The sequence below is a fragment of the Macaca fascicularis genome, chromosome 3, assembly GCF_037993035.2.
Source record: "Macaca fascicularis isolate 582-1 chromosome 3, T2T-MFA8v1.1".
Taxonomy (NCBI): domain Eukaryota; kingdom Metazoa; phylum Chordata; class Mammalia; order Primates; family Cercopithecidae; genus Macaca; species Macaca fascicularis.
The window spans coordinates 45251795-45279036 of record NC_088377.1 but is presented as its reverse complement, the minus strand read 5'-3'; the positions used below and the strand labels follow the sequence as shown (position 1 = coordinate 45279036).

Sequence of the window (27242 nt, the reverse complement as noted above, 5' to 3'; positions counted from 1 at the left end):
CAGGACCCTCAGGGACTCACTCTGCATACAGGGTCCCTATTGTGCCGACTGTGGAGCCGCCTGGCTCACCTGCCCAGGGATTCTGGCCACTTAGCGGAAAGGCCAGTGAGGGACCCGGCAGAGCATGATGGTCTGGGTGCTGGATTCTGTCCTGCTGAGGGTCTGAAGATGCTTATTCACACAGGGCCAGTTGTTAAAAATGTAAGCACTCACACAGATACGCTCTTCTCTCAGTGGTGCCTGCCTTTCTTTTTTTGTTTAATTGCTCCCTGCAGCAGCGTATTCCATGGTAGATTCCATGACAGGGCTATTCTCACTCTTGATTTCAGTGGTTTTGATGTTGTGTCTGTTGCCATAGCACCTGGAGCTAAGCCTTATCAAATAATTGCACATCTGGTGATCACTTAGGCTTCTAGAAACGTGAGGCAGGGAGGACCCTCAAGGGGCTCTGGTGAGAACTCTTGCTGCTGAGAGGCTTCACTGCGTTCCCCCGGACTCACCAACAGCCTCATTACACTTGATACATCTGTGTGTGCACCAGTGCATTCAGCGCCTCCATCCTCACTACCCAGCCCCTTGTGAGGCTGGCCAGGCCACAGCTTGCCCTGTTCTGCACCATTCTAGGGCTGAAGAATTTCCCCAAAATATGTCACTAGACAGTGACAAACAGGCCCTTAGTCCAGTGCCTTTGGCGGGGGCCGGCTGGAGCAGCATGGCCATGTTCAGATGCCTGTCCCGCCACTTGTCAGCTGTGTGGCCTCCCCCCCTTCTCCTCCCCGAGGGTAACAGGATCCTCCTGAAAAGTTGTTAGGAGGATTAAATGATTTGGTAAATAAAATGTTTCATCCATAAGCACTCAATATACGATAGCTGTTGTTGTTATTCATCCCACTGTATCTAATTTCTCTACTCTTAAATTTTACAGCTTTACTCGGTAGCCTATAAAATATTCTACATTTGTGGCTCCCATAAATTTCCTCGTTGCTCTGCTGAGGCCATTTCTAGTGCCTGTGTGGTCAGTGTTATTGGAGAGCAACTGATAAACCAGCCATGCTCCCCACTTCCTCTCTAGGGGCTTGGCCTCCTCGGCTGTCTGCAGACCTTTGCCTCTTGCGTTATATCCAGTCCAGCTCTCACGTCTTCCCTGGTGAGCTGGTGTCCAGAAATCTGCTCTGTCACCTTCTGTGTGAGGAGCATCCTCTCCAGTTTGTCTCACTGCCTTAGCTCCCACGGTGCAGAGTTTCCTGGAAGCATGCTTGGAGGGTAGCAGGCCCAGGAGGCACAGTTGTGACTGGAGCCATGGCAGAGCAGCAACTGATACTGGTCACTACGAGTGCCAGTCTCCTTATAAGCACTCCTTTTATAGATAGGGAAGCTGATGCTGAGAGAGGTAAGGTCACTCACCCAAGGTCACTTTAGTAAGTTGCCATGGTGGACTGCTCAGATGGGCCTAGAGCCAGTCTCCTGACCACTAGGTCATGTGGGGACACCAGGTGGCATGAATCTCTGAATCTCATTTTTCTCTGTGCTTGGGGAGGTGGTAACGTAGGTCAGTCCTTGGCGATGGTTAGTTCCCTGCCCAGGGCCTGTCAGCCTTAACGTTCTTCTGATCCTGTTTATGAAATGCAGGTAATATATTGACATTGCAGAAGCTCAGAGAACATAATTGAAAGTCTTGTAGATGGCAGTAAAATGGGAAGATTTTTCAGGCTGGTTTTCTTGTTGGTCTGGTGAGGAGCTAAAAGTTACAGCAGGCGGTCAGCAGAGGGCCCCAGAGCCTCAGAAGTAAACCTAGATTTGGGCACATGCCTGAGTATTGGCAAATTTCTGTAGGCGGGGCCCTTTGGCTCCACAGTGGGGCGACAGGCATTGGAGTGCACGTCTCTGAGCTGGGAGGAAACCCCAGTACCACCAAGACGAAGAGAGGTGTGTAGGAGAAGGTAGAATACCAAGAGCAGTCCCAAAATCTGGTCACCCCCGGTAAGATCACTGGTCCTGCTCCAGTTAAGAGTATGGGTGTGTGATAACAGGGCTGGGGCTTTGTATGTAAACCAGGAACCCAGAAGAGAGCAAAGAGCTGTTTTTCTAGCTCCGTTACTTTGAGATATCCCCCTTCCCCTGATTTCTACTGGATTCTGATTTAGTTACTCTAATGGCCTCTGCATAGACAACCTTTCCCCTTGGGCAGACTCTGATTCCTGGGATTTCCTGAGCAACACTCCCAGGACTCTGCACAGGAAGTGGAGAATGAGGTCATGCCAGGACTGGAAGGGTATTCACCTCCTCTCATAGCAATTGAATGGCAATTCCAGACCTGTTCTTAGTCACTTCTTTCCAATCTGAGGATGCTAACATAAATGTGAAAGACAGACAAATGGTTAAGCACAAAGTGCTTAGGATGGTCCCTTTGTGAGGGTTTGCTATTATTAATAATCTACCAAAAGCTGTATATGTGGCCTTTCAATACAGCCTGGATCTTTTATTTCATTCTTTTTTTCTTCGAGATTTCCTTTTTTTTTCCCCCTTTATAGAGGAAAGCCTGAGAAAATGGCAAGAAAACCAAAATAATATGGTTCTGTGATTAGCAGTCCAGTTTTATGATAGAGATAATTTACCCAGTGCTTGCCTTTAGTGAATGCAGGTGGCATTGCCCAGACCACCCATACAGTAGAGCACATAAGGTCCAGAAGCAAAGACAGCAGCAGATGGCAACTCCTTGGCTGCTGTCACAGAAGCACGTGCTGCGCAGTCTCTAAGTCACGTGTGTTTGCTCTAAAATTAACACCTGGACAATGTAGAATTAATACCATTAGAAAATGAAATCACTTCTGTTTTCCACACTATGTAAACCATACATCAGAGTGCCCTAAAAACATGGTCTGTAGTGGTATTTCTCTTAGGTCAGGCCACTAGTTAGGTCTCTTATGAGGTTCATTTCATGTGGTTGGTGGGTTTTGGTTTGGTTTTTAAGGAGCAATAACCCTTCCCTATGGGAAATAAGGGGCCTTGGATGAGGTTATGTCCAGTGTTCACTGGTCCCATTTTGAAGTGCCCCAGCTGGACGCATACCTGTGACCCAGGGCCAGCCTTTAATCTAGCCTGGAACAATGACCAGAGAGGAAGTGCTTGGAACCTGAGGCCAGTGGCTTTTCTGTGTCGAGGCTCAGGTTGCACTGTGTGTTTGTGAGTCTTCTTTCTCTTCCAGTTGTTAGGCCTGAAATGCCATTATTCCTTAAGAATAGGGACATAGGGGGCCAGCCTTTTCAGCTGGAAGCCATTCCTCCCAATTGTGTGTGTATTCCCCTCTGGTGCCCTCTCTAATGTCCAGGTGTCTTGTGTGTGCCAGGAGCCCCATGAGAGCTGTGGTGGTCACACAGCCAGGCAGGCAGGATGGACAGGAGACTGTGAGGAAGCAGAGGCCAGTGGCTTGACCTGAGCACTCAATGCAGGTGCAACTCAGGGGGGTTCCCCAGCAGCTGTTCTCACAAATGGGGCTTGACTTGGTTCAGAATCATACTTTTTGCACCTGCCGTCAGCACTTTTAAGGTCAGCTTTGTTTTGTGTTAAAAGTTTGCATAAAATTATAAGGTGTATAGCTGGGGAGAAAGAAATTTCTTTGGCATGGAAAGAACTTGAGGCTGGGCACGGTGGTTCACACCTGTAATCTCAACACTTTGGGAGGCCAAGGCGGTCCAATCACTTGAGGCCAGGAGTTCAAGATCAGCCTAACCAAAATGGCAAAACCCTATCTCTCCTACAAATACAAAAAAAATTAGCCAGGCATGGTGGCACACGTGGCCTGTAGTTCCAGCTACTTGGAAGGCTGAGGCATGAGAATCGCTTGAACCCAGGAGACAAAGGTTACAGTGAGCCGAAATCACATTGCACTCTAGCCTGGGCAACAGAGCTAGACTCTGTCTCAAAAAAAAGAAAAAAGGTGGCTGGGGGCGGTGGCTCATGCCTGTAATCCCAGCACTTTGGGAGACCGTGGCGGGTGGATCTCGAGGTCACGAGATCGAGACCATTCTGGCTAACATGGTGAAACCCCGTCTCTACTAAAAATACAAAAAATAAGCCAGGCGTGGTGGTGGGCACCTGTAGCCCCAGCTACTTGGGAGGCTGAGAGGCAGGAGAATGGCGTGAACCTGGAAGACGGAGCTTGCAGCGAGCCGAGATCACGCCACTGCACTCCAGCCTGGGCAACAGAGTGAGACTCCGTCTCAAAAAAAAAAAATTGAAAGAAAAAAGAAGAAGAGGGCCAGGTGCAGTAGCTCAGGCCTGTAATCCCAGCACTTTGGGAGGTCAAGGCGGGCAGATCCCCTGGGGTCAGGAGTTCGAGACCAGCCTGAACAACATGGAGAAACCCCGTCTCTACTAAAAATACACAATTAGCCAGATGTGGTGGCACGTGCCTGTAATCCCAGCACTTGGGAGGCTGAGGTAGGAGAATCGCTTGAACCCAGGAGATGGAAGGTTTCAGTGAGCTGAGATCACGCCATTGCACTATAGCCTGGACAACAAGAGTAAAACTCCATCTCAAAAAAAAAAAAAAAAAAGAATTTGAGTAGAGTTAGCGCTACAGGCTTCATGACCGTGCTCCTTTGTTTGTTTGTTTGTGTTGAGAGGGTCTTGCTCTGTCACCTAGGCTGGAGCGCTGTGCTGTGATACAATCATAGCTCACTGCAGCCTGACCTCCTAGCCTCAAGCAATCCCCCTGCCTCAGCCTCCTGAGTAGCTGGGACTCTTAAGTGGGCACACTACACCCAGTTAACTTTTTTTAATTTATTTTTTTTAGAGAGTGTCTTGCTTTGTTGTCCAGGCTTGTCTCAAACTCCTGGCCTCAAGTGATCTTCCTGCCTCAGCCTTCCAAAGTTCTGGGATTACGGGTATGGGCCACTATACCCTGCCAAACTCACACTTCCCCTTTCCCCTGGGATATGGCCCAGGAAAGCTTGCCCCTCTGGGGCCTCTAATTCTTGTGTGTGCAGAACCTAGCATGTGTGCAGAAGGATAAGAATTGAATAAGGTGATATCTGTGAAGTGCCTAGCACAGTAAATAGCATACAACAGACTGTTAGTAGTTAGTACCTTATTTGAATATTCCAGAATCACTACTTTTTTCCCTGCCATTGTTAAAAAATTCACCTTTTAAATTGTGGGAGCTCTGCTGTAGTTACATATGAAGCTGTTTTTTCAGCAGTTTCACCAGTAGCCATTCTGTACCCACATTTACTTTATTTGTTTATTTTATTATTTTTATTTATTTTTTATTTTTTTGAAATAGAGTCTCACTCTGTTGCCCAGGCTGGAGTGCAGTGGCGCGATCTCAACTCAGCTTTAAAGACCCCTGCTTTCCACAACTCTAAATGAGTGAGCATCACCTCTTTTTGAACTAGTCTCCCCAAGAATTCCCAGCTGGCTTTTTTCATTTGTTTTTTTGTTTTGTTTTGTTTGGAGATAGAGCCTCTGTTGCCCAGGCCGGAGTGCAGAGATGCGATCATAGCTCACTGCAGCCTCAACCTCCTGTGCTCAAGTGATCCTCCCACCTTGACCTCCCGAGTAGCTAGGACTACAGGTGTGTGCCACCACATCTGGACTTACTTTCTGTCTTTTTTTTTTTTTTTTTTTTTTTTTTTTTTAAGAGACAGAGGGCTAAGTGCAGTGGCTCACTCCTGTAATCCTAGCACTTTGGGAGGCTGAGGCGGGTGGATCACGAGATCAGAAGTTCGAGACTAGCATGGCCAACATGGTGAAATTCCATCTCTACTAAAAATTCGAAAATTAGGCACAGTGGCTTATGCCTGTAATCCCAATGCTTTGGGAGGCTGAGGTGGGCGGATCATGATGTCAGGAGTTCGAGACCAGCCTGACCAACATGGTGAAGCCCCATCTCTACTAAAAATACAAAAATTAGCTGGGCATGGTGGCGGGCGCCTGTAATCTCAGCTACTCGGGAGGCTGAGGCAGGAGAATTGTTTGAACCCGGGAGGTGGAGGTTGCAGTGAGCTGAGATCACACCATTGCACTCCAGCCTAGGTGACAAGGCAAGACTCCATCGTAAAAAAATAATAATAATTAAAAATTAGCCGGGCATGGTGGCGCATGCCTGTAATCTTGGCTACTCAGAGGCTGAGGCAGGAGAATCGCTTGAGCCCAAGAGGCAGATGTTATAGTGAGCGGAGATCGTGCCAGTGCACACCAGCCTGGGCAACAGAGCAAGACTCCATCTCAAAAAGAGAGAGAGAGAGATGGAGGTCTCCCTGTCTTTCCGAGACTTGTCTCAAACTCCTCAGGTGATCCTCCTGCCTCAGCCTCCCAAAGTGCTGGAATTACAGATGTGCACCACTGCACCCAGCTAATTTTTTTTATTTTTTGTAGAGACAAGGTCATGCTGTGTTGCTCAGGCTTAATATTTTTCTTATTTTCTGTGATGACATGGGATGTTTTATTCTCCAAATCTAGCCAAATGGAGAAATTCCTTGCAGACCCTCACTCTGGGCTGTGGCCTTGATCTCCTGCACTTGATCCTGCAACTTGCTGTCTTCCCTGCAGACTGCCCTACGTGACAGGCCAGCTTTGCTGTTCTTCACATCACCCCCAGTTGGAACCTGCAGTGGGCTTCTAGAGTCTTTGTCACTCTTGTTAGTCTGGCCCCTTCTTCCCTTCTCACAAACTAAGCCAGTCCCCCACCTGCCTGTCTGTTCTTGCAGATCCTTTTGCCCATCCTCCTACCTGCTCTTCACCCCTTGGCCTGTACTGCTGTCTCCACAAAGCCATCTCCAGCCCACTCCACTGTGTCGAGCCTGTTCTTGAACAGCAGCTGCACTGACAGGAACCACGCTAATTACCGTAAGCAGGCAGGGTAGATAAGTGGGCAGGCAGAGGCCATGGTCTACACCCTGTGGCTTCATAGAAGAATCTCAGTAACCACTGACTTCCCCCACTTGGGATGGTGCTGGTGACCAGTGCAATACTGCCCACAGGTGGGGTGTTTGGTGTTGTAGAGGACACATTGGTCTCAGGAGGTCCAGAGAGTGGTGGGAATGCCCACACCATGCACCTATGCCCCCGTCTCACCCTGAGTCAGTGGAAAGATGGATACATCCTGCCCCTGCCCCGTGTCTCTTGTTAAGACACAATACACCTGGCCGGGCGCGGTGGCTCAAGCCTGTAATCCCAGCACTTTGGGAGGCCGAGACGGGCGGATCACGAGGTCAGGAGATCGAGACCATCCTGGCTAACACGGTGAAACCCCGTCTCTACTAAAAAAAAATACAAAAAACTAGCCGGGCGCGGTGGCGGGCGCCTATAGTCCCAACTACTCGGGAGGCTGAGGCAGGAGAATGGTGTGAACCCGGGAGGCGGAGCTTGCAGTGAGCTGAGATCCGGCCACTGCACTCCAGCCTGGGCGGCAGAGCGAGACTCCGTCTCAAAAAAAAAAAAAAAAAAAAAAAGACACAATACACCTATAAACCACAGATCCTGAGCCGTAACCCAGGACATCTCAGCACTTTTTTGTACATTTTCCAATTTCAGGACATCCCCCTTGGTCAAATGATAGAACCCAGTAGGGCTCCTCAGCACTGTCCTGGGAGTGTGCTGCCTGTGTCCCAGAGAGCCCCGGCTCCTTGCCTCCCAGTTCTCTACAGCATCCTGTCTCGAGTCCTTCCTCACATCTATCCTCCACCTTGCGCTGCTCACCAGGAAGCCACAGCAGCCTCCTCACTGGCCTTCTTTCTTCCAGGCTCATGCTCCATACCAGCACCAGTGTGCTTATGTGATCACTTAAGTATTTATGTGATGAGTGTTTATCGTTGGGTACCAGCAAGAGAATGTATGTAAGTGGATAAAAATGTAATTCAACATGTGTTTTATGAATTCTGGAAACCTCTTTTTTTCCCCAGAACATCAATTCAGAGTCCAGCTCCTGTTGAAATTCATCAGTGGGTTAAACTCCGAGTTGTCTTGATGCTACAAGCACTACATCATGTGTGTGTAGTTTCATTCTAAAGTCTGGTTGCTTCACTTGTTATTAAATTTAACAAACATAACTCTCCAACTTGGCGTTTTTGTAGAATGGGATCCTTTTATATAAACATTAGTAAAGACCAAAGTAACTGATACAACTACAAGATTATCATTCCTCCAAAGTAAACATGTATTTAAGGGCAGCTGCTTCCAGGAAGCCATGTGCTCTTCTGGATGGAAAATAAATTGGTGCCATTCTTGGTTTTCTGGGACTTAGTCCCAGTCTCTACAGCCTGCTTTCCATCTGTCCCCCAGAATCAGGACTTAACGTCTCCAACACGTATGAAGAAGATCAGAGGGCACAGCGTGTGTACGAAGGGACAGGAACTTCTCTGATCCACTGCCATCTACTGCTTGATAGTCATCAATGGCCACTGTCTTGGTCAGCTCAGCTGCCATAGTAAAATACCAGACTAGGGGCTTACATATGCTGTCAGTTTTCCTACAGTTTTGGAGCTACAAGTCTGAAATGAAGTTGTCAGCAGGTTTCATTTCTTGTGAGGCCCCTGTCCTTGGCTTGCAGTGGGCTGTCTTCGTGCTGTGTCTTCACATGGTCTTTTCTGTGCGCTCCTCTGGTGTCTCTCTGTCCTTCTTATAAGGCTATCAGTTAGATTGGAATAGCACCCACCCTATCGGCCTCATTTAATATAATCACCTCTTTAAAGGCCCTGTCTCCAAATACAGTCATTGTCCAAGGTGTCAGAGTTGAGGGCTTCACATATGCATTTGAGGGAGACACAGTTCAGTTCATAACAGCCACAGATAAACGGTGTGTCTTTTTAGCACGTGTAATTCAGTTGGGAAAACAATAGAAAGCATGAGCAGTTACAACTGGGGTAGAGTTGAGCCAAAGACAAGTCTATTCACGCATGAGCAGCTGCGTCCCCACTGTGTTCATTAGGATTTCCAGCCTTCACATGGGCACATGGAGCAGTTGCTGAGCCTAAGTAGAGCGCAGCTTAGGGAGGCTGGCAAAAGGCATGTTGCCTCTGGTGAGGTTTTATCCTGTTGTCCATCTGTGTTATTTAGAGCAGTTTCTGTAGAGAAAAAATAATAAAAACAATATTAGCAAACACCAGAGCAGGCTGGCTCTCCGGCAGCTCTCCCAGAACCAAGTAGTTCCCAGAAATCACTCTAGGACTCCTACGGAAAGGAGAGGCATGGTGGTTCCTCCTGGGCAGACCTTGAGTCCTGCCTTCCTAGGATGGACCCTCGCCCCTGAAAAAGGCTACAGACGGCCTCCTTATGTGTCCACCACGACAAGTTCCTCCCGGGTAGGCCACATAACTGGAACTGAGAATTTGGGCTATGGATTAAGGCTGAAAACACCACTCAAAAAAAAAAAGAGGGAAGTCACATTTCAACATACTGTGTTACAAGACCCAGTTACACTACCTCAGTTGTACTTTTGCTTCCAAAGGTCACCTTAGGTTGTCGGACATGAAGAAACTAATGAACCAGTGGGGGTGGAAATTAAACATGCTTTGGGGTCAGAATTTAATTTCTTTTTTTTTATTTTTATTTTTATTTTTTTTGAGGCGGAGTCTCGCTCTGTCACCCAGGCTGGAGTGCAGTGGCGGGATCTCAGCTCACTGCAAGCTCCGCCTCCCGGGTTCACGCCATTCTCCTGCCTCAGCTTCCTGAGTAGCTGGGACTACAGGCGCCCGCCACCTCGCCCGGCTAGTTTTTTGTATTTTTTAGTAGAGACGGGGTTTCACCGGGTTAGCCAGGATGGTCTCGATCTCCTGACCTTGTGATCCGCCCGTCTCGGCCTCCCAAAGTGCTGGGATTACAGGCTTGAGCCACCGCGCCCGGCTAATTTCTTGCTCATAAATATTTCTGTGAAATGATGGAATCTCCTAAAGTTTGTTTCATACATGATTAACTGTACCAAAAATTTAAATCCAAGAATAAGCAAAAAGAGGAAATAAAAGACGGTCTGTATTTTACCCGACCATCAGTTCAGCACTCTCCTCTGGTTCTGGGTATCCCCTTTTGTCAGCCCCTCCATGCACATTGGAGGAGCCCACTTCCACGTGGCTGGGTCCTCTGCAGTCGGGCAGCAGCACTGTGGTCAGGCATGTGTCATCTCAGGGGAGCAGTGCATGTGCAGGAAATGGATCCTGAAAATCTCACATCCAGGTTGTTTATGAAAGTGATTTCCAGACTGGGCACTGTAGCTCACACCTGTAGTTCCAGCACTTTGGGAGGTCAAGGCAAGTGGATCACTTGAGGTCAGGAGTTTGAGACCAGCCTGGCCAACATGGTGAAACCCTGTCTCTGTAAAAATAAATACATAAATAGCTGGGCATGGTGGTGCGTGCCTGTAATCCCAGCTTATCGGGAAGCTGAGACAGGAGAATCACTTGAACCTGGGAGGCGGAGGTTGCAGTGAGCCGAGAGATCGTGCCAGTGCACTCTGGCGTGGATGGCAGAGCGAAGACTGCATCTCAAAAAAAAAAAAAAAAAAAAGGATTCCCAAACGCACCATCCACAATCTCACTTTCTTTTTTTTTTGAGATGGAGTCTTGCCCAGGCTGGAGTGCAGTGATGCGATCTCAGCTCACTGTAATCTCCACCTCCCAGGTTCTAGCAATTCTCCTGCCTCCGCCTCCCAAGTAGCTGGGATCACAAGTGCACACCACCATGTCGGGCTAATTTTTGTATTTTTAGTAGATGGGGTTTTGCCATGTTGGCCAGACTGGTCTCCAAACTCCTGACCTCAAGTGATCCGCCCACCTTCGCCTTCCAAAGTGCTGGGATTGCAGGCGTGAGCCACCGCGCCTGGCCAACACAGTCTCAGTTTCAACAATGGTATCTGGCAGGTTTGATACAAAGTTTAGGTCTTGATTTACAAGCATGGACAGACCCCTCACCTCACTCTCTAGCATCTTTGGTCTCTTACTGCTAAATCTGTCAATAATCTTCACTTGAGGCAAGATGGAGTGATGATTTCATAAGCGTTGAGTAAACTCTGCCAGTCTTTTCAGCTGCACTGAAAAGAGTGGATAATGAGTGTGTCAGCCTCCCTGTGCATGCCAGTGGCAAAGATTGGGCTTCTAAAGATCTCGTCATTTCTTTTCTAAATAGAGGTGTCAAAGGATCGGCAAAACCAAGACCTGGATCAAAAGAGGTCAGAGCTTCTCAATTTTACTATGTGTCGGAATCACTTAGAGATCTTGTCAGATGCAACTGTGGTTAGTAGGTATAGCCGGAGCCCGACCGCCCATATTCCTCTCAGGCTGGCAGGTGGAGACAGTCCTGCCTATCCTGCATAGCAAGGGACTGGGTGTGATAGTTTCCCCCAAGGGGACCATCTGTAGCCAGCTGCCTGTGTTGAAATACTCTCTAATGCTCTTTATAGTATTAGGTTCACAGAACTAAAAATCACTTATGCTACTGCTTGTATTCCTGGGGGAGAAGACTAGATTTCAGCTGGATAAGAGCCCTGTGGGGATGAGTGAGGGTATGAGAGTAGTAGCATCTGGAGGCATCGGATGGATAGTATGCTAACGAGATAGTGTTTTACTACTTCCCATAGTAAAGATATGGGGAAGATATACCATGACTAGAATACCCGAACCTTGTGAACCAGGAGAATGAAGGGCATGAAGCCCTGGAAGGGCAACAGCAGGCCCCGGCTACTTCCTAACAGCGTTCTTTCTCAGAACTGGGATCTCTGGCCCTGCTTCTGAGCCCTCCACCCTGGGTGTCTCCCACCTACATTTTTTATTCTTCTGTGTCAAGTTGACCCTTTTTTCCTCCCTCCTGTGACCCTCATACTCAATTCATATCTCCTGTCCCCAAGAGAGGCTTCCCTTTTTGTCACATTTTACTAGCAAGGAGGGAAAGATTAAAAGCCCGCTTGGCCGGGCGTGGTGGCTCACACCTGTAATCACAGCACTTTCGGAGCCAAGGCGGGCAGATCACGAGGTCAGGAGATCGAGACCATCCTGGCTAACAGGGTGAAACCCTGTCTCTACTAAAAATACAAAAAAGTAGCCAGGTATGGTGGTGGGCTCCTGTAGTCCCAGTTACTCAGGAAGCTGAGGCAGGAGAATGGCATGAACCTGGGAGGCAGAGCTTGCAGTGAGCCGAGATCACACCACTGCACTCCAGCCTGGGCCAACAGAGCGAGACTCTGTCTCCAAAAAAAAAAAAAAAGAAAGGAAAAAAAAGTCCGCTTTGCTATTTACTCTGAAAAGGAATTTGATTTTTATGAGAATGTGAAAAACTACCGGGGCAGCCGCTTTTCTATGCCTGCTATATAAACAGTACTTTGCAAGATGTCCTGTCTGATGTCCACAAAGGGGTGTTATCAACCCCAAGTTCAGACAGTTTTGTATTCTTCTATCCCTGGATACATGAATTCCTGCCATCTTTACACGGCACCCTAAAATACCAATGCGAAGTTACCTGCTCAACTGGAAGCTGCGCTGTACCCTGGAACCAGCACTTCTGCTGAATGACTCTGGATGAAGCCTCGACTTCCTCCTTCCCACCACATGCCCAGACTCCAGTGGCTCCTTTCCTGACCTGGTCCAGCCACTTTAAGTCCAGCTGTTGTCAACCTGGGCATGAGGAGGAGTGTCAAGATGGCCTTTGTCCTACCTGGAAGGAAGCTTCCTGGAATCTGCAGCCTCTCTTCCAGGGCATGCTGACAGCGGAGTTCCAGCAGGCAAGAGCTGGTTTTGCTGGCTGTTCCTGCCAGGCCAGGATTCCCAGTAAAACCCTGGGAAGCCCAGGGGTAGCCCAAGTAGTGAGCAAAGACAAGGTCAGCCTGGCTTGTTTCTGCCCAAGTGATAGCAGTGTTTCTATTTGACAGTTTGAAATGATGTGTTATTAGATCTTCCTACGCATGGCCCTGCTCCTGCAGGATGGAGAAGGCTGGGGTTCCCCTGGTTCCCGGGCATTGTTCCTCATCAGCAGAGTCACCTCCAGGGTAACTAGAGATGGGGCCGGTTTTCAGTTCCTGGCAGTGATCCCCGGGACTTCTATTGTGAGAATGAGCCTTTGGATGCCTTTTTAAAGAAACTTTGATTCTGAATGAATTCTAAATTAATGACTTTTAAACTTTTTGCTTGTAACCTATAGGAAGAAATATAAATTACCATAAGCCTCATCCAAACATAAATAAATGTAGGTATAACAGAAACAGTAGTTTTATAAAACAAATACTTGACACATGGAGTGTGCCCTAGTATTTTCTGTTTTAGCTTTCTTTAAAAACCACTAGTCATAATCTCCTGAAATGACTTTACAACCCACCAAAGGGCCACAGTTTATAGTTTTAAAAGTCATGGCTGGCCAGGCACAGTGCCTTACAGCTGTAATCCCAGGATATGGGAGGCTGAGGTGGGTGCATCCTTTGAGCCCAGGAGTTTGACACCAGGCTGGGCAACATATCAAGACCTGGTCCCTACAAAACATTAGCCAGATATGGTGGCATGCGCCTGTGATCACAGCTACTATGGGCACTGAGGTGGCAGGATCACTTGAGTCTAGGCTTAAGCCCAGTGAGCTATGATGGCACCACTGACTGCACCCCAGCCTGGTGACAGAATAAGACCCTGTCTCAAAAAAAAAAAAAAAAGGAAGTCATTGCTATAGTAACTTCGGTTCCACAACCTGTATTGTATGGAGCATCTACAGGGAGCAAATCCTTTGGAAGGAGCTTAGTCATAGCCGCCTCTCCTGCGCTTTCCAGGCTTTGCGAAGCTTGGCAGGAAGGCGAGAGTGGCCCCACCTTCAGAGGCGCAGCTCAGAGGGCTTGAGAGCTCCCCGTGAAAGGGATCCCTGCAGGTGGAGTTCTCTGGGAATCAACCTCATGCAAAGCCATTGCAGAGGCTCTTCAGCATCTGTTTACTCTGGGCACAGGCCAAAGCCCTTATCATCACCTCCCAGGCCCCAGGCAGCCTGTAAACCCAACCCTCCTCTCCTCCTTACAGCTCTGCCCACCCTGCTCCTCCCTGTTCCCTGTGCCTGGAATTCTCGACTTTAAGTCTTCATTTACCTGCACCTTCACAAAGAGGCCTTCCCTGACCACCAGTTTATAGTTGTGAACTATTTTCGCCTCTCCACCCCAGTGAATTCTTCCTTCCTGTATTTTTTTTCTCCTCAGCACTTACAATCATGTCTTACTATATATTTCACTTAACATGTGTCCCCACCGCAGAGCAGGACCCATAGTCCTTAGTAGGAGCTCACATATTGGTCTTGGAATTTTTATATGAATGTCCACATCCTGCCATTGCCTGGGTGTTGCTGATGCAGTGTCAGTGATTTTGTTAAACAGCCATTTGAGAGAAACAGTCACCTGTATTTGAATAATATAAGGGAATTGGTAGTTTTGTTTGTAGTTACTATGATAAAGATAAAATTGAACTTTGATTTATTCCAGAAAGACTTTACCCTCCCACTCTGTCCTCGAAGCCCTGGTCCCCATAGTATAGTAAAAAGCCAGCAGCTATGTGTGGTCTCTCCCAGAGCAGTCAAGCTGATGTCTCGGTGCCTTGTAACTTTCCATCCCTAGGGGGCAGCATTAGCACAGAAACCACATATAAAGCTTCGCCTATTCCAATTTGTCACCTAATCCTGGTGGCTCAGGGAAACAACTTTTCTAATCCACAGAAACAAGACTTCAAGATTTATTTTTTCAAAGCCTGCTTCTGTACATAGAAATGGTAGATGAGGTGTATATGAAAACCAAAAAAAATTTAAGAACAACGTGAAATCTTCCCCAAAGAAGCCCTTTCCTCAGGACTAGGGGGTGAGGTAGGGGAGGCTTTGTAATGCTTCCCAGAGCTCTCACTTGGCCACTCCCAGATTTGAATTAATTCATGTTAGAATTTTGTGTGTCTTGGCCAGATGCGGTGGCTCACTCCTGTAATCCCAGCACTTTGGGAGGCCAAGGCGGCCAGATCACCTGAGGTCAGGAGTTCAAGACCAGCCTGGCCAACGTGGTGAAACCCTGTCTCTACTAAAAAATAGAAAAATTAACCAGGTGTGTTGGCGGGCGCTTGTAATCCCAGCTACTCGGGAGGCTGTGGCAGGAATAATTGTTTGAACCTGGGAGGCGGAGGTTGCAGTGTGAGCCAAGAACGTGCCATTGCACTCCAGCGTGGGCAACAAGAGCGAAACTTTATCTCAAAAAAAAAAAAAAAAAAAAAAAGAATTTTGTGTCCTTTAAGAACTGGACCCAGGCAGTTTGGACTATCTTGTTTCTGAGAGTGCACAGGAGAATGCTGGCCAGTGAGGGAAGCCTGCATCCTACCCTTGGGCAGCAACTGGCCTTCCACAGCCCCTGGGGGTGTCGGGGAGAGCCAGGCTGGGACACAGACAGACAGACTGCGCATTTTCAGTCCTGACCCCTCTAAACCGGAAGTTCTCTTGGGCACACATTTTCAGGGTTTTCTTTTTGTGAGCTCCTTTTATCCTGATTGAAGAGATACCAGCTTCCACGTCTTGAAACTATAGGAGAAAATCAAGAAAGAACATCCTAATTGAAATATATGCAGTACTTTCTCACACCATCTGCAAGCATTTGGTCATTAGCCGTTTGGTGATAACTGCTCTTTGTAGTTTAATGCATTAAATTGGGGAAAGACATTAGGGAGCAAAGAAAGGAATGACAGTAACTCATATCTTTAGGGCTCAAGCTGTAATTAATTAACCTGAAAGGGTCGTATATATTAATAATTTCATTTTCTCGTAAACTACTTGGAATAATTATAAATAAGACCCAATAGGGAGGAAATAATGTTCTTTCAGGGAGGATGTGGATATGCTTTTCTTGCCCATGTAAAGTACAAAAAAGTCCCAGTAGTTGGGTGGGATACATTTATAACTCTGCATGGAGAAGATGTGCTTTGTCTTGCCGGCCTCCACCTGAGACATTCAGCACCTTGTGTCGCTCAAATCTAGCGCTAGGCCCTAGAAATCCGAAGATACCTGAGACGTACTGTGGTTGATTACAAGCCTCTCCAGGTCAGGAATTCTCCTGGCTTCATCTCCATCACATCCCCATGTGGCACAGAATAGGCACTCAAGTGAACTTGTTTTTTGTTTCGGGGTTTTTGTTTTGTTTTGAGGCGGACTCCCACTCTGTTGCCCAGGCTGGAGTGCAGTGGCAGGATCTCGACTCACTGCACCCTCTGCCTTCTGGGTTCAAGCGATTCTTCTGCCTCAGCCTCCTGAGTAGCTGGGACTACAGGCGTGCGCCACCACACCCAGCTGATTTTTGTATTTTTAGTAGAGACGGGGTTTCACTCTGTTGGCCAGGCTGGTCTCGATCTCCTGACCTTGTGACCTGCCCTCCTCAGCTTCCCAAAGTGCTGGGATTACAGGCTTGAGCTACTGTGTCCAGCCTCAAGTGAACTTTTTTTTTTTTGAGACAGAGTCTCACTCTGTCACCCAGGCTGGAGTGCAGTGGCGCGATCTCAGCTCACTGCAAGCTCCGCCTCCCAGGTTCACGCCATTCTCCTGCCTCAGCCTCCCAAGTAGCTGGGACTACAGGCGCCCACCACCATGCCTGGCTAATTTTTTTTTTTTTTTTGTATTTTTAGTAGAGACGGGGTTTCACTGTATTAGCCAGGATGATCTCGATCTCCTGACCTCGTGATCCACCCACCTCAGCTTCCCAAAGTGCTGGGATTACAGGCGTGAGCCACCACGCCTGGCCAGGTGAACTTTTTTTTTAATGGATGAATTGAGCCCTCCATGCCAAGCCTGTCCATAGTGACCAGCAGGACATTATCTTTGCCACAAGGAGCGCCTGGCTTTTGGAAGAGATGTGACATACAAGACGCCATTAAAAGTGCAGTAACAATGCATAAGCCAAGGGCTCTGGGAGCCCAGTGAGCAAATGCCAGCTTTTCCCGGGTCATTTGGGTTTCCCAGAGCCACTGGTATTTGAAAGGAGAACTGGTGAGTAGGTGTTGCCAGAGGAGAAGGGACATTCTTAGGCAGCGTTTTGTGCCATTGAGGGCTTAGTGAGTGTGGGTGCTGACTCAGGGAGAACTGATTCTCTGAGCTCTCTCTCCTGTCCCAGCTCCGTCTACTGTCCTGCTTGCATTCCCTCTGCCTGGAACGCTTTTCTACCAGATAGACTTCAGGTTCAAGCAGAAGTGCCAGCTCCACACAGGCCTTCCCTGACAAACCAGTGTCAGATGGCACCCTCCCTGTTAACACTACCTGCCCCTTACTTGGCTTTAGTTTCCTCTGAAGTACTCACCATCTTCTTCAGAGTATAGAGTTATCTGTTTGTGAGTAGACTCTAAAAGGACAGGGGCTTCGTTTTATACCGATCCCACTCTGCAGCACTGATGGAAGGCTCTCAATGGCACTGGTGGAAGGGGCAAAGGTGGGAACGTGAGACTGTCTTCATTCCTTTCAGTGCAGAAGCTGTCTCTGTTACCTGCATTGCTGTAAACAAAACTGACCCAGAACAGTTTCAGTGATGGTGATAATCTCAAGCAATGCCATTAGCACATCTTAATGCCATGATCCTGGCTACTTTTGAGGAGGTAAGTGGCATGTATTTATAAGTAAGGGTCCAGGGGTTGGTTGAAGGAGTGACTATGGAACACTTTCATGGAGCCTGTCTCTGTTTAGGCAGTAATGGAAATCTAAAAATGGACTTCCTTTTGCTATGCCGCCAGACGTGCAACTGGCCAAAGGTGGCAGGAACAGCTACTTCCTCACATATGTCCAGTCTGAGATCACCCTGTGATTAGCAGGTTCTTATCATTACCAGTAAGAAAGGGTATCCTCAGGTCTGATTACATCCCATCCTGCCTCTTACTTAGCATTCCCAGCTCTCCAGGAAGCCCAGGCAAGCAGGCATCCTGCACAGCTGCAGCTGCCTTTGATGCCCTGACGCTCACACCCAGCTTTGCTGATTGTTCCTCTCTGGTCTCCTCACACAAGATGCCATTGTAACCTCGGTTTGTCTCATGAGCCACATGCCGTTGGGTTCTCCAGTCAATAGTGACCTGCTCTTGCTAGCAAATACCATGTCAGCATGCAGTGGGACTAGAGTAGAAAGAGCAAGTAGATTTGGGATCAGACAGACTCATGTCCAAAGCTCTGTGACCTCGACCAAGTTAATTGGACCCTCTGAGCCTTCTTTTTCTCTTACCTTTTTTGTTTTTGTTTTTGTTTTTGTTTGAGCAGAGTCTCACTGTGTTGTCCAGGCTGGAGTGCAGTGGCACAATTCAGCTCACTGCAACCTCTGCCTCCCAGGTTCAAACGATTCTCATGCCTCAGCCTCCCAAGTAGCTGGGATTATAGACATGCACTGCCACGCCTGGCTAATTTTTGTGTTTTTTGTAGAGACGGGATTTCACCATGTTGGCCAGGCTGGTCTCAAACTCCTGACCTCAAGTGATCCATCTGCCTCGGCCTCCCAAAGTGCTGGGATTACAAGTGTGAGCCACCACACCCGGCCGTATTTACTTTTTTAAAAATGGAAATAATGCTCCAGTACTTCCCTGTAGAGTTGCTGTGAAGATTGAGATGTAAAGCACCCTGTGTGAAGATGTGTAAATTTTCAGTCCTAGCAGGTTTCATTTCTTTCTTTAACAAAAAATCTAGGCCTACAAGCTGGGTGCACACCTTTAAGTTCAGGCTACTGAGGAGACTGCCACGAGCTATGCTGGCACCACTGACTGGGCAATACAGTGAGACCCCATCCCTTCAATAAACAGCCCACAGGGACCAGGCACAGTGGTTCATGCCTGTAATCCCAGCACTTTGGGAGGCCGAGGTGGGCACATCACTTGAGGCCAGGAATTCAAGACCAGTCTAGCCAATGTGGCGAAACCCTGTCTTTACTAAAAATATAAAAATTAGCTGGGCATGGTGGTGCATACCTGTAATTCCAGCTACTTGGGAGACTGAGGCATGAGAATCTTGAACCCTGGAGGCAGAGGTTGCAGTGAGTCGGAATCACACCACTGCACTCCAGCCTAGATGACAAACCGAGATGCTGTCTTCAAAAAAAAAAAAAAAAAAAAAAAAAAAACCTAAGCCTTCAGGAACATTGGGCTAGTACTGTGAAAAGAAAGCAGAAGTGTTAGACCTTTGTTAAAGATGTTCCCCAGGCCAGGCGTGGTGGCTCACATCTGTAATCCCAGCACTTTGGGAGGCTGAGTCTTGCAGATTGCTTGACTCCAGGAGTTTGAGACGAGCCTGGGCAACATGGCAAGACCCCATCTCTACAAAAAATTAGCCAGGCATGGTGGTGCACACCTGTGGTCCCAGCTACTTGGGAGGCTGAGGTGGGAGGATGACTTGAGCCAGGGAGGTCGTGACTGTAGTGAGCCAAGATTGTGCCACTGCACTCCAGCCTGGGTGACACAGTGAGACCCTGTCTCAATCAATCATTAAAATTAAAACAGTACCTCACGCCTGTAATCCCAGCACTTTGGGAGGCCAAGGTGGGTGAATCACGAGGTCAAGAGATTGAGACCATCCTGGCCAACATTGTGAAACCCCATCTCTACTAAAAATAGAAAAATTAGCTGGGTGTGGTGGCAGGCGCCTGTATTCCCAGCTACTTGGGAGACTGAGGCAGGAGAATCACTTGAACCCGGAAGGCAGAGGTTGCAGTGAACCGAGATTGCACCACTGCACTTCAGCCTGGCAACAAAGCGAGACTCCATCTCAAAAAAAAAAAAAAAAATTAAAACAGGGCGGGCTCTGTGGCAACACTTTGGGAGGCCATGGTGGGCAGATCGCTTGGGCCCAGAAATTTGAGACCAGCCTGGGAAACATAGCAATACCTGTCTGTACAAATAACATAACAAAATTTAGCTGTAGTGCCACGTGATCGTAGTCCCCGCTACTCGGAAGGTAGAGGCAAGAGAATTGCCTCTAGAACCAGGAGGTCAAGGTTATAGCGAGCCGTAATAGCACCACTGTGCTCCAGCCTGGGCAACAGAGCAAGACCTTGTCTCTAAAAAATAATTAATTAATTAAAATATTAAGAATAATAGTAATAAAGTCCCTTTCTGAAACCGTATCAGGAAATGTGGTTCTCTTATTCTTAACAAAAAAATATAGGTGTGCTGCTGTTGCCCCGTTGCAGGTCAGCCTTACCTGCCCTTGCCAGGCTTGGTGTTGGCACACCTTGGTTCAGGAAGTAAGCTGTGCCCTTGTTTATGGAGTACTATTGCGGAAATCTAACCAAGAATCAAATCCAGACTCTGAGCCTGTTCCCCTCGAAGTTATTTACTTGGCCTTAGTTTAGAAAGGAGGTGCTGCAAGGTCCTACAACCCCAGCAAACCATCCCTTTAACAATAGCAGCCAGAAGAATCTTTTGAAATGTCAACCAGATGGTTGCATTTCCCACCTGATCAGCCTGGCTTTCCAAACTCCTCCCTTACAGCCTCAGTCCTACTGGGTGACCATGGTCCATTCTCAGCTCTCCCCCAGTGGGCTCCAGCCATACTGACTTTCTCAGCATGAGACAGACCCTCTCCTGCCCTGAAGCCTTCACCCTTGCTCTTCCCTCTGTACCCGTACATAGCTGACTCCTCCTTTAAGACTCAGCTTAAATGTCACATCCTCTAATGGCTCTCCTGGCCCCTAGTCTCTGTTAATATCTGTGTTTTTCAATAAAACATAAGCGTCATGAAGATAGAATCTGAGCCTAACTTGTTTGTTGCTGTATCTCCAGTGTCTCATACAAATGACAGAAATTCAGCAAATATTGGAAGAGCACATAAGTGAGTGAATAAGTAAGCTGGTCTGGAACTAAACTTGCCTCTACCTCCCGCCCTTACTCAGATCTTATCCTGCACCACTTGATCTAAGTTTGTGTTTCCACCAGTCTTACTAGTGTCCCACATCAGAAACCTAGAAGTCTTTCTAGGCTTCTGTCTCACCCTCATCTCTTTCATAGACTCTTCCAGTTGCTTCTCAACCATCTTTCTGTCTTTGGTCTCAAGCTCATTAATTAATGGAAGTATTCTGACACATTGCTGCACTATCCAGGCCTCCTCCATGGCCTTTCAATATTGAGAGCAGCAGATGCACGATTTTATTGCTCGCCGTATCAGAAAAATTGTGCAGAGGACACCCTCAGCGTATGTGTTTATTTGTAGGTTACATGTGTGCTACTGTTGTAACATTGCAAAACATACACAGATACAGAAAACCTTTTTTTTTTTTTTTTTTTTTTTTGAGACGGAGTCTCGCTCTGTCGCCCAGGCTGGAGTGCAGTGGCCGGATCTCAGCTCACTGCAAGCTCCGCCTGCCGGGTTTACGCCATTCTCCTGCCTCAGCCTCCCGAATACTACAGGCGCCCGCCACCTTGCCCGGCTAGTTTTTTGTATTTTTTAGTAGAGGTGGGGTTTCACCGTGTTAGCCGGGATGGTCTCGATCTCCTGACCTCGTGATCCGCCCGTCTCAGCCTCCCAAAGTGCTGGGATTACAGGCTTGAGCCACCGCGCCTGGCCGATACAGAAAACTTAAAAGAGTATAATGAGGCCTGGCACGGTGGCTCACACCTGTAATCCCAGCACTTTGGGAGGCCGAGGCAGGCGGATCACGAGGTCAGGAGATCGAGACCATCCCAGCTAACACGGTGAAACCCCATCTTTACTAAATATACAAAAAATTAGCGGGGCGAGGTGGCGGGCGCCTGTAGTCCCAGCTACTCGGGAGGCTGAGGCAGGAGAATGGCGTGAACCTGGGAGGCGGAGCTTGCAGTGAGCCAAGATGGTGCCACTGCACTCCAGTCTGGGCAACAGAGCAAGACTCTGTCTCAAAAAAAAAAAAAGAGGGGGGTGTAATGAAATGAATCATACTTTAAAATATACTGTTTTATTCAAGTGAGGTAAAAAAAATTTTTTTTTTTTAGGCAGTCTCTGTCACCCGGACTGAACTGCAATAGCGTGATCATAGCTCACTGCAGCCTCTACCTCCCAGGCTCAAGAAATCCTCCCACCTCAGCCTCCCAAGTAGCTGAGACTACAGGCACATACCACCACACTCAGCTATATATTTTTGTATTTTTTGTAGAGGTGGGGTCTCACTCTGTTGCCCAGGCTGGTCTCAAATTCCTGGACTTAAGTGATCTGCCCACATCGGCTTCCCAGAGTGCTAAGACTACAAGCGTGAGCCACTGTGCCCGGCCCAAAATAATTTTATTTAATGAGATGAAAACTTTCTGTGCTTATTAAAATAGGAATCTATCGAACTATGTTTCATTGTTGAAATGTTTGGTTTGAGCATCTGGTTCTGAGGTTCAGATACTTGGCTTTAATGGCTTTCATTGCTGGAAAAGCATTTCACTAAGATGTAGATCCCAGTAGGAGAAGCACTTTATTGGTTGCATGGAGGTTTTGATTACTCATGGCATTTACTGTAGTCAATCCCATGAAGATGTCAGCTCCTCAAAGAATCCTTGTCTGACTCACCTCTTTCTCCTCCGCATGCATATGCATGCTCCCCTGCCGTGTGTGCGTGCACGTTACACTGAACTTCCATTATGCTGTACTTGATTTGCCCCAGTATGTAACTCTCTTGGTAGAATGCACTCCTTGAAGGCAAGGACCAAGCCTTATTCGGCTCATATGTGCATTCTTGACTTAGGAAAACTAGAGGTTCTTGGATTCCCTTAGTGAAAGGAAAGAAAGTCCACTGAATCTTTGATTTTGTTGAACTTGATTGATTCTCAGGGGTTCCAGCATAAACCCCTGAGATTTAAGGGATTCCGTCTTAAAATCAGTGTCTTTCTGGACCTTCTGTATGTCATTTGGGTCTATGGGTGGGGAGGACCAGAATCTCTGACAACTGGAAGACACAGATGGCCTGGAAGCCCATGGTCCCGTGGTCCCTCGCTGAGCATTTGCGAATAGTCAAGTGTCCAGGCCTTTTACCTCAAGAGTGCTGGGGATTTATAGTCTCACCATTGTTGTTTTGTTTTGTTTTGTTTTGTTTTTTTGGGACAGAATGTCACTCTTGTTGCCCAGGCTGGAGTGCAATGGCGCAATCTCAGCTCACCGAAATCACTGCCTCCTGGGTTCAAGCTGTTCTGCCTCAGCCTCTTGAGTAACTGGGATTACAGGCATGCACCACCATGCCTGGCTAATTTTGTATTTTTAGTAGAGATGGGGTTTCCCCTGTTGGTCAGGCTGGTCTCAAACTCCCAACCTCAGGTGATCCACCCGCCTCGGCCTCCCAAAGTGCTGGGATTACAGGCGTGAGCCACCGCGCCCGGCCCAGTCTCACCATTTTTTGAGGTGACAGAACAGAGGGCTGAAATTTCTGAAGCTACTTCTGGATTGACCACAACCTAATGCCCTGTGGCATGTCAGTGACTTCTCTCCCCTAGAGAGTTAGTTGACAGGTTTCACTGGAGGAACCATTTTAAAAGTAAGGGAGAAGTTTGTACTGTATTCTGCTTCTGAGACAAGGGTGGATGGAAGTCAGCAACTGAAATCTAGCGCGCACAGGGACGGACACCTTCCAGGTGGCTTTGCAAGGAAGGCAAGGAAACAAACACAGAACCCGGTGACTGGCTTGTGGGCTCAGATTTTCTTTTGGATTCTTTACCAACAGACCCAAAGGTCTCAAGATTATTATCACTTGCTGGGCTTGGAGGAGGTGATGGCCGGATACATTTGTCTACTGGTTCTTGAGAAAGCTGTGTTTATGTGAAGAAATTTCAGCTCCCTGATAAGGTCATCTGGAATTGAATTTAATCTTCTGCTTTATTCATTAATCATTATCCAGGCAGCAGAAAATGAATAAAGGAAGACTGAAGTGTTTATGTTGTAAAGTGAAGACCTCATGAACAGTCAAAACACCTTAATGTATTTTGAGGACCAAAGGGCATCATAAACTTAAACAGCAACCTCCCTGATGACATGAAGAACGTGGCCTGGCGGCTGTTTGTTAACAAACTACCCAACATGCATGCTCCTTCCCCACTGAGAGGGCGGGAGCTGCCTGCCTGCTTGTTGTATTTGGGATGATGGTAAACTCCGCGGTTTCCACCAATCGGAAAGGCACAAGGTGATAGAAAGTGTGGTCCCGCTCGATGGCCACGATACACTGTTCTTCTTGTTTTGAGGTTACTTGTCAAAGTGTACTTTGCCTTCCAAAATGGTCCTTTGGGGCTTTCTTGTAAACCACAGATTGAAGAATGTGGTTATCATGTTAAACATGCAAGATGCTGGACACAGTGGCTCACGCCTGTAATCCCAGCACTTTGTTTGTTTGTTTGTGACTGAATCTTGCTCTGTCACCCAGGCTGGAGTGTAGTGGCACGATCTCGGCTCACTGCAACCTCCACCTCCTGGGTTCAAGCAATTCTCCTGTCTCAGCTTCCGGAGTAGCTGGGATTACAGACGCCCACCACCATGCCCAGCTAATTTTCGTATTTTTAGTAGAGACGAGGTTTCACCATGTTGCCCAGGCTGGTCTTGAACTCCTGACCTCAGGTAATCCGCCCCACTCGGCCTTCCAAAGTGCTGGAATTACAGGCATGAGCACTGGTAGTCCCAGCTACCCAGGAGGCTGAGGTGGGAGATCGCTTGAGCCCAGGACATGGAGGTTGCAGTGAGCCGAGATCTCACTCCAGCCTGGGTGACAGAGCGCGACCCTGACTCAAAAAAAAATAAAGAAAAGAAAAGAAAAAACGTTCAAGAGCATTTCTTCCTAATATGCGTAAGCATTTGTTGAGTTTAGGAGCAAAGCCTATCTGTGCCTGAGAGGAGGGAACTACAATTTAGTAAAATTTATACTTCTTAGAAGAGAGAGTACATTTTAAAGACACTACACAGAGAGAGCTCCAAGTGTTAAACTCCGCAGCCTGCTGTTTGCTTGCCTTATTTTAATTGTAGGTTTCGTATCTAGCTACATAGTCTTGTCTTTTTTTTTTTTTTCCAGACAGAGTCTTGCTCTGTTGCCCAAGCTGGAGTGCAGTGGTGCGATCTCTGCTCACTGCAACCTCTGCCTCCCTGCGTCAAGGAATTCTGCCTCAGCCTCACAGGGATTGCCTCAGCTGGGATTATAGGCATGAGCCACCACGCCTGTCTAATTTTTGTATTTTTAGTAGAGACAGGGTTTCACCCGTGTTGGCCAGGCTGGTCTCGAACTTCTGACCTCAGGTGATGCCTCCGCCTCGGCCTCCCAAAGTGCTACATAGTCTTTTCAAAAGACGTTTCAGCTGTGTTCTCCTGGGGCCTTTGGGCTTTTCAGTAAGAAGCACCCTGGCTGAAAACCCACACGTTCACCTACAAAAGAAGCACTGTGATATAGAGGGTGAGCAGGGCAAGGGGCCTCACAGTGGCCCTCACACACACCTGGCTCCAGCTTGGCCAGGCCATTTTGCCCTTGTGGGCCTGTGCCTCACTTCAAAAATGGGGTTTCTTCCCTTATGAAGAAGACCCATGAATTAATAACGGAATTGCCAGGAATGCTAAAAACTGTCTAAATGCCATGTATTGTTTTCAAGCTGTTACTCCTGGAAGGGGCTGGGTTGGCATTGTTTTAGAGGTTAGGAGCCAAACATCAGCTCATCTATTCTCCAGCTGTTGTTTATCCTCCAGCTTCCTGCAATAGTCAGGCACAAGGTCTTAGAAAAATGGGTTTGTGCTACTGTATGTTTTGGTGGGCAATAGGCACACTAATATGTATCACCTTTGTTTACTGAATGGGATGCAGGTGGGGGACCAGAGCACTTCCGCATCCCTCGGAAACAGTGGCATTTAAATGAAGTATGTCCCTTCAGTTCCTCTCTGCCCCACCCACCCCAGCCCATTGATTGAGCCTTTTTTTTTTTTTTTTTTTTTGGAGATGGAGTCTGGCCCTGTTGCCCAGGCTAAAGTGCAGTGGTGTGATCTCTGCCCACTGCAACCTCCACCTCCCAGGTTCGAGTGATTCTCCTGCCTCAGCCTCCCAAGTAGCTGGGATTACAGTCACCAGCCACCACGCCTGGCTAATTTTTGTATTTTTAGTAGAGATGGGGTTTCGCCATGTTGGCTAGGCTGGTCTCGAATTTCTCACCTCAAATGATTTGCCTGCCTTGGCCTCCCAAAGTGTGGGATTATAGGCGTGAGCCACTGTGTCCAGCCTGATTGAGCCTTTTTACGACATCCCACCAAAAGGATCAGGTTCTGAGCTCCCTCAGCAGTCTGTTCCATTTGTCTCCCTTTTTAAATTCTTTTTATTAGATAGTACACATATAGTATAAAATTCAGAATGTACAAAAGGGCCAGGCACAGCGGCTCGTCTCCACACCCGCCAGTCATACTTCCTTCCTTGCTCTCAAGTCAGTCCCCTTGTCTTCCTGTCCTTGCCCACCACCCTGGTCTGGGCATTGGTGGCCTGTTTCCCGAGTGGCTTTACTAGCTCCTGTCTTTTGCACGTTCACTCTTTTCCTCCCTCCAGTGTTTTCCACCCAGAATGATTTTTTTAAAAAGATATACCTGATTCTGTTACTTCCATACTTGGCACCTTTTGGTGGCTTCCTAGTGCTCATAGGATAAAGAACAAACTGCTCCTCATGCCCTTCAAGGCCTTGCCTGGTCAGGTGCTTGCAGGCCTCCAGGGCCGTTCTCACTGTCTGCAGTCCAGCCATAGGAACTGAACATGTCCGGCTTTGCCTGCCAGAGTCTTCTCTTGCTGTCCATTGTCTGGAGTGTTGATCTCTTTTCGCTGCCCCATCTAATTGTTGTTAACTCGTCTTTTGGATCTCAGGCTTCACTTCCTCAAGCCTTCACTGTCTCCCCAGACTGACAGCACTGTCACTATAACTTATTAGTGTTATAATTTCGGCTTTCGCCTGTGATCATTGGATTAACATTTCTTTAAATTATTCTTATTGATGTGGGATAGTTTCTGGACATATGAAAGCATTTTATAAACTATAAAGGATCCTAGAATAAAGGTGGTGATTATTTAGCATGCATGTTTATATATGAAGTGAAACTTTTTTTTTTTTGAGACGGAGACTCTTTTGCCCAGGCTGGAGGGCAGTGGCTCTATCTCGGCTCACTGCAAGCTCCGTCTCCTGGGTTCACACCATTCTCCTGCCTCAGCCTCCCGAGTATCTGGGACTACAGGTACCCGCCACCAAGCCCGGCTAATTTTTTTATTTATTTATTTTTATTTTTAGCAGAAATGGGGTTTCAGTTAGCCAGGATGGTCTCAATCTCCTGACCTCGTGATCTGCCCACTTCTGACTCCTAAAGTGCTGGGA

The 27242-nt window shown here is 47.7% G+C and overlaps 1 protein-coding gene across 16 annotated transcripts in view; it reads left to right on the top strand.

Moving 5' to 3' along the window:
• Window positions 1-27242, top strand: part of RNF216 (ring finger protein 216) — a 165335-nt gene that overhangs the window by 101724 nt on the left and 36369 nt on the right. The window contains exon 14 of one of the 16 annotated variants that reach the window (XR_012432187.1): window positions 23771-24052. The exons of the other annotated variants lie outside the window; for them this stretch is intronic. The gene's annotated coding sequence lies outside the window, so the exon portion shown is untranslated. The remainder of the gene's footprint in view (window positions 1-23770; window positions 24053-27242) is intronic. 16 annotated transcript variants of the gene reach the window in all.